Source organism: Anser anser, assembly GCF_964211835.1.
Source record: "Anser anser genome assembly, chromosome: 8".
NCBI lineage: Eukaryota > Metazoa > Chordata > Aves > Anseriformes > Anatidae > Anser > Anser anser.
The window spans coordinates 12,891,329-12,903,876 of NC_139728.1; the positions used below are offsets into that span (position 1 = coordinate 12,891,329).

Here is a 12,548-nt window from a genome sequence, read left to right on the forward strand (position 1 = left end):
TTAGGTTTGCCTTCTGTCACAGAGAAAAGAAGTCAAGAATCTTTTTTTCTGTCAGTCCCCCTTTCTTCTTTCTGTGTGTGTCCATTCTGATGATCTCAGTCACATCTAGGAAGATGCCTATGAAGCTATTGCTGCTACTGTGTGGTGAACAGTTTTTGACAGTAAAAATTTAACTTCTTAAGGACTTTAATATTAATGTAGAAAATGAATCTTCAAGTAAGGATTTCTGGAAGTGAATATGTGGTATTTTAGATCTTGTGTAACTCTTTTGTTGTTTTGTAAATACTTCTAGTAGCCTCCATGTTGTATTCAGTATTTCTGGTTAGAGTTTCTTCAGGATTCATTATATCCTCTTCAATATTGTTAATAAAGCTATTTTTAAGAGTTACAGAAATCCTCAACAAGATTAGTTAGTGGTACCAGAGAATCTTATTAGGTGGCACGATATTATTGTAGAGATGTAACAGTAGAAATGTAAGATTAAAACAAAGTGGTAGAAGTAAAGAGAAATCCTCTTTTGTAAGCCACAGATAATGCAAACTAACATGTTTTGTTATTATCCTGAACCAATAACTCACAAAAATGTAAACCATCCTATGGTAGGGATTTTTCTTTTTGTTGAAACATTTTAAATGTGATGATTTTTTTTCCTCATTTTTACTACGAGTAATATTCATTCTCACAGAATATTTGGCACACTAAATTATCAAGTGAAACAGAAGTTTTAGAATTTTGCTTTTGTTTTCCTCTCAGTTCCAAATTATTTTGAGATCCTAATTAATTATCTTTGTTTCTCTTACATTGCTACTAATTGTATTTAAACTGTAAATCTTTGGAACTGTCTAGGCAGTGTTTAGCAATGCATGAAAGTCATAATATACTGCCTCTCTTAAAGTCTATGTCAAATTTCCCAGTATCGTTGGCAGAGATCTTGATCTAGGCTTATATTATCAATGTAGAAAAGTGGTGGGTATGTTGAACTTTTAGTCTTTTTTTTTGTCAGATCTGTATAAGTTTCTCTAAAGTGGCACTACGAATCTTTATTCCTTCTGTTCAAAAATCTGCATGACTGACAGTGGAAACATAAAAAGTGATAAATTTCTTTTGCTGATAAGGGTGAAATTTAGAAAGCTCTTTCTGTCTCAGCTTTGTATGACACAAAAATTCAAAATGTTAGATATCAAAGGAAACAGTCGCACACTTTGATATCTGATCTCAGTCTGTAGTTAATTCAGTAGTTAATTTAGAGCAAGTTCAATATGAACTAAATCAGTTGCTGCTGCTGTAGTGAATGAGCCCTCCCACTCTGATTATCAAAGGCAAGATTGTTGGGAGAGTCTTCAACCCTCCTTCCCTGCACAGTGACAGAGTGGTGATGCTTTTACTTTTAGTCTTTTTATTATCTTGGAGTGGAAGGGAACATGAAGTGAGGCCATGAAAATGTAATGTGACCCATCACATGTGCCTACAAGATTATGTCATTCTTCAGAGGCAGAATCTTTAAGGATCCCTAGGAAGGTCTCTGGAATTTATAGATTTTTCTCTGTGATACTCAAGAGTCATGTTACCAGGCTCAAAAGCTTAAATCTCCCTCTAAACTGAGGCTATGTTTTTGTATTCAAGTACTTTTCCTCTCATAAGTGATTTTTCTGAAATTTAAAGATTCACACAGATTGTCGCAGACAAGGTGCTGCCTTGACTACCGCCACATATAACACTGCCAGTACTCACACAAAACACAGCATTACAGAATCACAGAATGGCCAAGGTTGGAAAGGACCTCTGAAGATCATCTAGTCCAACAACCCTGCCAAGCAGGATCACCTACAGCACATTCCGCAGGATTGCACCCAGGTGGGTTTTGAATATCTCCAGAAAAGGAGATTCCACAGCCTCTCTGGGCAACCTCTTCCAGTGCTCTGTCACCCTCACAGTAAAGAAATTCCCTCTCATATTTAGCTGGAACTGCCTGTGCTTCAGTTTGTGCCTATTGCCTCCCGTCCTGTCGCTGGGCACAACTGAAAAGAGACCAGCTTCATCCTCTTGACACCCTCCCCTCAGAGATTTATATACATTGATGAGGTCTTCCATCAGTCTTCTCTTTTCTAGGCTAAACAGGCCCAGTTTTGTCAGCCTGTCCTCGTACAACAGGTGCCCCACTCCTCTAATCATCTTTGTAGCCCTCCTCTGAACTTGCTCCAGTAATTCCATGTCCCTTTTGTACTCGGGAGCCCAGAACTGGACACAATACTCCAGGTGGGGCCTCACCAGGGCTGAGTAGAGGGGGAGGATCACCTTCCGTGGCCTGCTGGCAACAGGCTCTTCCGAGTGCACCCCAGGATACCATTGGCTTTCTTGGCCACAAGGACATGTTACCGACTCATGGTCAGCCTGCTGTCCACCAGGACTCCCAGGTCCCTCTCTGCAGAGCTGCACTCCAGCAGGTCAGTCCCCAGCCTGTGTGGTGCTTGGGGTTATTCCTCCCTTAGGTGCAGGACCCTGCACTTGCCTTTGTTGAATGTCATGAGGTTCCTCTTGGCCCAACTCTCCAGCCTGTTGAGGTTCCTCTGAATGGCAGCACAACCCCCTGGAATATCAGACACTCCTCCCAGCTTTGTGTTGTCAGCTTCACCAAGGGCAAGGGATGAGTGGATGTCATCTACCTGGACTTCTGTAAGGCCTTTGACATGGTCTCACTGGACATCCTGGTCTCCAAACAGGAGAGCAATGGATTTGATGGGTGGACCACGCAATGGATAAGGAAGGCCACACCCACAGTGGTGGTCAAGGGCTGTATGTGCAGGTGGAAGCTGGTGATGAGTCCTGTCCCTCAGAGACCCGGTCTTGGGACCAGTGGTGTTTAATATCTTTATCAATTACATAGACAATGGGAACGAGTGCACCCTCAGCAATTTTGCAGATGACACCAAGCTGAGTGGTGCAGTAGATAGAACAGAAGGAAGGGATGACATCCAAAGGACCTGGACAAACTAAGAAAGTGGGCCCATGTTAACCTAATGAGGCTCAACAAGTCTAAGTGCAAGAGGATGGACTGAGTGAAGAACTCACTGAGAGCAGCCCTGCAAAGAAGGACTTGGGTGTTCTGGTGGATGAAAAGCTCAGCATGACCCAGGAGTGTGCACTTGAAGCCCAGAAAGCCAACTGTATCCTTGGCTGCACCAACAGAGGCATGGCCAGCAGGTTGAGGGGGGTGATATCAACCTAGAGGGGTCCCCCTTTTCTCTGCCTTTGGCAGGAGGGGTGGAACTAATCTTTAAGATTCCTTTTAACTTTGTATCTTCAAAGCACTGTCAAAGCATTAACTAATTAATCTTCATAACATCCCCAAGGAAATTAATGGCCTATACAATTCCTAATTGAGTGTGTTCTTCAAAATCCCTAATGCTCATCATCTAGCACTTAAATTAATAACGTTACCCAAAAGTCCTTAATTCTATAAATTTAACAATCTAAATTCTCAGTACTTGCATCAGTTTTACAGAATATATAGAACTTGAAGGACAATGGCATGGGATTTTGGGAACCGAATCTTTGCTTTGAGCCATTTGGGAAATTACAAACTAGAATAAAACCTAATGATAATAAGCATTTGGCACACTATGACTGCTTCATAAGACAAATAATTTGGTAACTCTGGAAAAGGTATGTGTACACACACATAGACTCACAAATAAATGCACATACTAAATTTTAACTCAAACATTTTCAGGTAATGAAAGCTGTTCAGGATCTATTGTTAGAGTCCTTTTGCAAATAGTAAAGTCTGAAAAGAATGTCCAACACTCATCTCTTCTTACTTTGATTAGTAAATTAAAGATAGAAATATTTATTGGAGTTAGTAAAAACACCAAAGTATCAATTTACTTATCATGGCCTAGATTAAATATCTTACTACACTACAATAATTCATTTTGTTAATCTTCAACTACCAAATAGGAACAAACTACAGTTTATTCAAGTCTGTCTTGTAATCTCCAAGTTCAAAGTGTTACAAATAGGTACCTGTGGCTAGATTAATTACCATACTTAATAATTCAATTCTTGACTAGCAGTGACCCTCCTGAATCAGACTTAAAGTTCCACTGGAGAAAGAGCTCATCAACCAGCCATTTGATCATCTCTGTTACCTATCAGTTCTTTGCAGAAGACACCCCTAGATAACAATCAAAATGGTTCAAAAAATAATTTTTGTAAAGACAGGAGAAATATATGTAGCATAAATTTGAAATATATCCTATTATGTTGTAGTTTTATTTTTTATGCACTTTATATATGCATGAAATATATTTTGGATACTTACAGGAGATTATTTAAAAAATAAATATGAAGGCAAACATATCTGCTGGGTATGTTTTCCAGATTTTATGTTGAATATATTCTCATATAACTGCATATTCAAATATTGCTTTCCTTAGAAAGTATGAAGTATATTTTAAGCATACTATCACACAGATTTTATATATATACGTGTGTGTATATAAATAAATGCATGTATTGATATAGTAGTATGAGCTGTTAAAAAATCTCTCTTAGTCATTGAGTTAATTTTCTTCACTTTTGAAGAAAATGGCTGAGAATGGTAAGGAAAAGTGATAAATGAATTTTGGAGAGAAGAGCTCTCAAAATGGCTAAAAACTTCAGCGTAGTTATTCCCAGCTCTATAGGATCCTTCTGTTGGCTACAGGGAGGGGCTGACCTCATCAAGATGATTCATGCTGAATTTAGCCTTTTAAGCTGTATTTAGGAAGATCTCTCTCCTTTATTTTCTTCTTCCTAGCTATATAGAGTTAGGATGGGAAGAATCATTAAATTAATCTCCGTGAATTACCCATCTGCATCAGGTTTTGGTTTACAAACTTCTCTCATATTTCACATCTTTGGGAATTACTGTGCTTTAAAATATAGTTACATTTATTTTACAAAGGCATGATTAATATTATCCCCGAATAGTGGGATTAACAAATAAGATGTAAAGAATCCAGTGCTAAATTTGTTGTAATTGGAAGCAGTTCCAATTTTTCCCAGGTTACAAATTCCTGAAGAGAGAGGACACAAGAACAAAAAAACATTGCTCAGAAACTTTAATTGACTCTACTTATGTGAACTGGATTATAAATGTTACACATATAAAACTTTCCAGTCCCTAAAGAATCTGATTTCTTTCATTTAATCTATCTTTCAGGTTTTAATTAGCATGATGGAAAACTCAATTACTCCTGAAATTACATCATTGTAATTTGTAACCCAAAAGAATGGAATGTAACGCTTCTTCATTTCCACTTTCATTGAAAACATGGCTTTAACATTCAAATCTGAAAGCTCTGGGGACAGACAGGAGCTGTTGTACTGGATTTGGCTGGGATGGAGTTAACTTTCCCCAAAGCAGCTTATAGTGTTGTGCTGTGCTCTTGTAGCTAGAGCAGCACTGATATCACACCAAGGTTTTGTCTATTGCTAAGCAGTGCTGGCACAGCATAAAGACTCTTTCCAACCTCTCCCACCTTGGAAAAAAGTGAGCAGGCTGGGCTTAGTGTCGGCAAGAGATGGGAAGGAGGCATCATTGGGGCAGCTGGCCTAAACCTACCAAAGGGATATTCCATAGCATATGACATCACATTCAGCAATAAAAGCTGGGAAAGAGGAAGGGGGGTTGGGATGTGTGTGTGTGTTGGGGGGGGGGGGGGAGTTCTCTTTATGAAAACAACTGTCCTCCTGAGCAGCTGATGCATGTTGATGCTCTGCTTCTTAAGATGTGGCTGAACATCTGTTACTTATGGGAATTTATGGGAATATGGGAAATAGAGAACAATTGTTTTCTCCCTTTGCTTCCATGCCGCCTTTCCTTGATTTTCTCTTTTCCTTTAATTAAACTGTCCTTACCTCAAACTGTGAGCCTTTTTTTCATCATATTTTCTTTCTCTGTTCTTTTAAGGAGTGGGAGTGACAGAGTGGTGTTATGGAGTTTAGCTAGCCATCATTGTGAAACCACCACAGCTGGTTTGCATCAATCCATGTTTGTAGTCAGAACTTTGATGCCTCAGTGTTTTTCTTGAATGGCTTCCACAGATCATTTAGGTTGATATTTAATATTATTTCTGCTTACTTGCTGTTTAGTTTCTTGGTGTCCTGGTGTTTGTTGTGATAGTTTTCTTCACAGTAGTTGATATGGTGCTGTGTTTTGGATTTAGGATGAGAGCAAAGTTGATAACACACCATTGTTTTAGTTGTTGCTGAGCACTGCTTACACTAAGCTAATGACTTTTAAGCTTCTTATACTGCCCTGCCAGCAAGGAGGTTTGGGGCAGAGAAGAAGCAGGGAGGGGACACAGCCAGGACAGCCAATCCAAACTGGCCAAGGGGATATTCTATACCATATAATGTCATGCTGAACAAAGCTGGAGGGGACTGGGGGAGTGGGCCTGCTGTTGCTCAGGGACTGGGTGGGAATCAGTCACCTGGTGCTGAGCAATCGTGTTGTGCGTCACTTGTTATTTTCTTATTTTTAATCCTTTTTTTTTTTGTGAGTTCTCACAGTTTTATCTTTTTCAGTACTCTCTTCCATCCATGTGTTAAATCACAATACTTGGTTTAACTTAAAGAAGATTTTGAAATAGATTGGTTTTTTTTGGAAGCGCCTTGCCCCGAAAGGACGAAGGCTTTTTTTTTTTTTTTTTCTTTTTTGTCTTGAAGCATCAGAATTTATGCACAATCTTCTAATGTCTACTTATCAGTCACTCAACCTCACTCTGATATTGCTAATGATGACATTCAGCAGAGATGGAAAATTGGTTATCCCAAAAGTCACCTCACCTTTCAGGGAGATAATTAATGTATTTTTTACATATATGATTCTAATATATCTCTGAAAAAATACAATTTTGTTCACTGTTTTACCTTCTATCACCATGCCAGGAAACTGATCTAGAGACTGGCTACTTATAGGCAGTCTGAAACTTCTTACTGGTTCTATCAACAACACTGTAATATTTCAGAAAATTAATTCCTTGTTTGAAACCCAAATATTCAAAAGATTTAATCACTAGTCATTTATCTTATTTCAGTACACACCACATCTTCCTTGAAAAATATAAGTTCACATATGGGAAAATATGAGATGTTGCTACAAAGGTATTACTAGACAGTCCAGTAGGAAGAGCAAAAAGGCTCACATCTTGTCATCTCCAAAGTAAATAGTCTCTTTGATCAAAACACCTGAAATATGGTTATACATCAATAAAGAATACAATGCTGTATAGAGAGTATATGTTACAAACAGAATTGACTGGCAAAAGGAAGGTAGCTGGTGTACCAAGTGAATACATGTAGGCAATTTTGAAGAAGAAACAAAGATACAAGTTGGAGATGTTTATAAAAAGGATTAGATTGGAGTATTTGAGTAGCTGACTGGAAGAAAAGAATTAAATCTAGCATTTATGAACTTACTTTAAAACTTAAATAAGAGGAAAAATACTAAATTGAAAAAGTAGATTGTTCAAAAAGCAGGTAGGAAATAAATTATTCAACAAACTATTTCTAAAAAATTACTAAGGCAATCAATCACTAGGGATGTCTGGCTATGTAGTTGGTGTTGTTAACAAGGCTTTCGCTTTTATGATCATGGAAGTTACTTTAATGAATACAGGTTACTGGGGAGAGAGGTGTCCTGCTATTTAGAAAAGCAATGAGGGAGAATCTTAGCTGGCAGGTTGGCTGCCTTAGTGAATTGAGCTTTAAACTAATGAACCCGCGGGAGCTGGGTAACCAGGATGCTCACATGCTTGCGAGCAACAGGGTGGAAGGGTGTACCTATCAGAAGAGTGAGGAACACCCCTAAATGTCCTAAAACTCTACACCTAAAAGCGTAGACGTTCAGCCCAAATGAATTGACTCCATACAAATGCATACAGCATGGGTAACAAACAGGAGGAGATGGTAGCCACTGCCCAGGTGTAATCAGTAGATATATACTATTCAGGAGGGGCAGGCAAGGAAGGAAAGGTGGCGGAGATGTATTCTATGCAAAAAAAACCAAAAACGAGCATAACCCCTTCTCCTTCCCCCTTCTCACCTTCTATTCCTGAGTGTGACATCGTATGATATGGAATATCCCTTTGGTTGGTTTAGGTCAGCTGCCCTGGTGATGCCCCCTTCCCACCTCTTGCCCATCCCCAGCCTACTGGCTTTGGGATGTTCAGAGAGACTGGATGCTGTGCTAGAACACAGAGGAAACATTGGTGCAATATCAGTGCTGTTCTAGCTACAAGTGCAGAGCACTTATATGGGATGCTATGGGGAAAGTTAACTCCATCCCAGCCAGACCTAGTATAACCTCCACCCCTTACTCCATACCATTTGTGTCACACTTAGGTTCCACCTACTTTAGTATATTTGTATATTCAGATTATTGTTGCCTCTAACACACACAGGTGTATACATTCTCATCACCACTATTCATTGTCCCTTAACAGATATATAGATATTATTTTTTTCTTATTCAGTGGGTCTCTCCCAAAATGTTCACAAGAACCACAGATGATTTAGGCCTCATGTGCCAAGGCAGTTACACTGGACAGGAGAAGCAGCATGCTCAATTTCTGGATGCCAACACCAGCTTAGCTTGGGTCATTGCTACACTTGCCCTGTTCTTTGTGGAGTTGGCCTGTTGCTGGTTCTACAACATATAGCTCAGGTTACAGATTAGTTTCTCCAAGGGTTAAATCCTGAAGCACACACCTGATGTACCCATCCTTTCCCATCACCCACCACCAGATGGTGTTTCAGGCAGTGGCTCACTAGGCATGTATCCAGCCACTCAGTAGTAGCTTCTACAATTGAGAGTATGTTGAGCTTGCCTTGGCAGGTTTGTGGGAGTGGTCCAATATTATCAATTTGCCAGGCTTCATCCTATTGACATTTTACATTAGTGTTTTCCACTTGGGCAGCCATGTCTTGCCACAGTGCAGCAGCTCAGATGGGTTAACCTTTGCACTGCCAGTTGCTCTGCTTCCTTTGCTGTAGCCATACCCAGAGGGCATCTTCCACCATCCATGAGTCAGTATAGAGGTAGAGTATTGACCACTTTTCTCTTTTGGGAAGTTTTAGGGCTAATTGGATGGCTTTCACCTCTGTAAACTGACTCATGGCTTCCATGACTCATAGTTGTTTGACTCCACACAGCAGCTTTTTACTTTTGATAGTTTCCTACAGTATGACAGGATTCATCAGTGAACAAAACATAATGCTTTTCATCTTCCGATAATTCATTATATGGTGGTGCCTCTTTGGTATAAGTTAGCTCCACAGAAGATACTCCAAAATCTCTGCCTTCTGGCCAGTCCATGATCTCTTCCAGTATTCCTGGGTGATTGGGTTTCCCTGTTCAAGCCAATTGCATAAATGAATTCTACCCACTTACCACACGTAGCATCAGTTACTTGATGTGTAGCGGGGATTCTACCTTTAAACATCCAAAGTAGCACAGGTAGTTGTGGTGCCAAGAGAAGCTACGCTTCTATACCAACAACTTCTGAAGCAGCTCAAATGCCCTCATATGCTCCTACTATTGCTTTTTGGGTACGGGAAGCTCCCTAGCTAGTTGCAGTTTATGTCAGGAAACCCATACAATATGTATAAGGAGACAGAAACATTGTCCTGTGAACTGATCTGTGATGGAAAACTAGGAGAGGAAAAAGGGGATATGACATGGGACAGTCATACCAGAATATGATGCATATTCCATATTTTTTTTCCTAGTAAAAACCTATTATAAACAACCTCTTAAAATATTTGTGAAGAGTGGTTTGGGTTTAGATGATACATACGGCGGCAGAGAGATAGATTAGAAGATTTCCTAAGGTCCTTTCCAAAAGACTATTAATTCCTGGATCAAAAGACTTTTACTTATCATCAGCTGATAGTTGTGTAATCAGGTCTCCTAGCAACCAGCACTCACTGTAACATTTTCTTCTGCTTTATATGATTGCCAACGCATATTTTGTTCCTTTTGACTAGTAAGCCATTTCCTTTGTGAAAAGAAAAAGGATTTATCTCTGAGTGAGAGAAATCAGCGCATAGCAGATGCATGGTTATTAATCATTACATTGGTTACTAATCATTAATGAACATTGAGCCAGATTAGCTGGTGAGGAGGCTAAGAGGTCTGGAAGCCAAATATTGTATTGGCTATAAGTCTGGGCTGTATACTGGAGAGACTTGACAGCCTAAGAGTTGGTTGCTGGAAGCCATAAGTTTGGACTAGCCACTTGGAGATACCCATCTGCATGTGTTTCTGAGCATAAGGCAGCTGGGAGATCCTTCCAAGAGTCATCGACTTGAGTAAACACATTTACTATATCCTTTCAAATTATTCTGTAGGAGGGTTATACTTCTCTATTGAATTCTACAACATGCCTCAAGAATCTGCCATGAGACTAAGGTCTATTATATCTTGTAGGGCTTTTCCAATGAATATTTTGTGTAGAGTTGAAAGCTAGGAATGATAGTAATGAGTTGAAGTATATAATCCTAAGACATTAAGGAAAAAATATCCTGACAACCACTTCAACTTTTTGCTGGGGAGTTTTCTGCTTCATTCACAGAAAAATGAAAACTAAGCAAAGGAAGTTCTGCTTTCTTAGATGCTTTATGATCCATCCCTTACTATTTCAAAACCTAATTTTGAAAGAAAGCATTATCTCCAATGATCAATTAAAGTTTTCCTAAGTGCTGCCATTCAAAAATATTTCAGAGATGTCAGAACTCAAGATGGAAATTCAATAAATGATGATGCTGTACAGTATAAATAGCAAGAACAGATTAAATGTTTCAGCTTAAAAAAGCAGCTGGTGTACTAATGGGAACTCACTTCATAACATGTTCACTTGTAATTAATTTTTTCATCCTGTGATAAAAAAGTAATTTACATCATCAGTAGGAATACATCCTAATAAATCATGGCTAAAATCTTCACATCCACATATGCAAATTCATTGCTACTCTGAATTCCACTTCTGAAACTCACTTTTCACCTACTTCACTGGGTAGTTGTCACAAAACAGCTATGAGGGCATGAATGCTATGATGCAAGGATTTGCCATTTCTGCCTTTTTAAGGTCACAGTTTGCCCTAGGTTCCATGTCATTTCTTTTCCTTTACATCTTTCAAGAGCGATTGATCTTTTTTGATCTCTGATGACATTCCTCCGCTGTGTATTTTTCTTAACGTGACCAGGCTAAATTTTAACATTGTTTTTCAATAACAAATGAAACTATGAATAAAATACATTGCTCAACATTTTGGAAATTATTCTTTCTAAACCTTTTTAAAAAGTTCATTTCATAGTCTGCAAATGTTCATCTTAAAATTACATTTGTCATATTTCAGTTATCCAGTATATTAATGTGGATGATGGATTGAAAACACAGTTAACACATCTGTAGATTAAGCTGTATGACTAGATTTTGTATAACTACCTTTGGAAAACTCTGTTGGCAAATTGTGTGAGCAGAAAGATTTAACCAGCAGCAACTGAAATTGCTGGGCATGATAGGAGATTATTACTTGTGAAATCCTTTGGGAGGGGATATAGTGCTGTGTCAGGATATGGTTGGACATTGTTAATGCCATTCATAGTAATGAATGTTAATCATATCATTACTGCTATAATAAAGATTTCAGCCAAGTCTCTAAGCACATCCTCCTGGGCATGGAGCAAATAAATAGCAACAGATAGTTTCATAGAATCATAAAATCCTAGATTGGTTTGAGTTGGAAGAGACCTTAAAGATCATTCCATTCCAATTTCCCTGCTACGGGCAGGGACTTCTTCTACTAGATGAGATCACAGAAAACTCCATCCAGCCTGGCCTTGAACACTTCAGGGATGATGCATCCACAACTTTTCTGGGCAACCTATTCCAGTGCCTCACCACCTTCATATTAAAGGTGGTAAGCACCTGGGTTGGGGAAATATCAGAAATGAGTACAAACTAGGAGAGGAACACATTGAGAGCAGCGCTGTGGAGAAGGACTTGCAGGGTTCTGGTGGACAAAAAGCTCAACATGAGCCAGCAGTGCGTGGTTACAGCCCAGAGGGCCAACTGTACCTGGGCTGCATCAAGAGAGGCATGGCCAGCAGGTTGAGGGAGGTGACTGTCCCCTTCTTTGTGAGGCTTCACTTGGAGTGCTGCATCCAGGTCTGAGATTCCCAGAACAAGAAAGACTTGCACCTTTTAGAGCAGGTCCAGAGGATGGCCATGTAGCTTCTGGGAGTTCACATAGCCAACTAAATACAGAGCAGAATGAAGATCCCCTGATTCCCAGTATTGCAATCAGTGAAAAGAAATGCAAAGCATTCAGAAAAGAGATTTTTAAGTTTCTCAGAACTTTTCAGAGAAATCTTGCCTTTCACACCCCACTGTTTTCTTTTACTTCCAGTCCTTCTCTTCTGTATACCCTGCCATTAAGCTCATAGTAAAAGAACCTTTCTCAAAGACCGTCCTCATTCTCGTTATTAGCATTAACGGGAC

At 39.3% G+C, this 12,548-nt stretch overlaps 1 long non-coding RNA gene across 9 annotated transcripts in view; it reads left to right on the plus strand.

Moving 5' to 3' along the window:
- Positions 1 to 12,548, plus strand: part of LOC310903388 — a 78,195-nt gene that overhangs the window by 29,559 nt on the left and 36,088 nt on the right. For 3 of the 9 annotated variants that reach the window (XR_014587496.1, XR_014587497.1, XR_014587498.1), the window contains exon 2: positions 1,663 to 1,854. The exons of the other annotated variants lie outside the window; for them this stretch is intronic. This is a non-coding gene — a long non-coding RNA (uncharacterized lncRNA). The remainder of the gene's footprint in view (positions 1 to 1,662; positions 1,855 to 12,548) is intronic. 9 annotated transcript variants of the gene reach the window in all.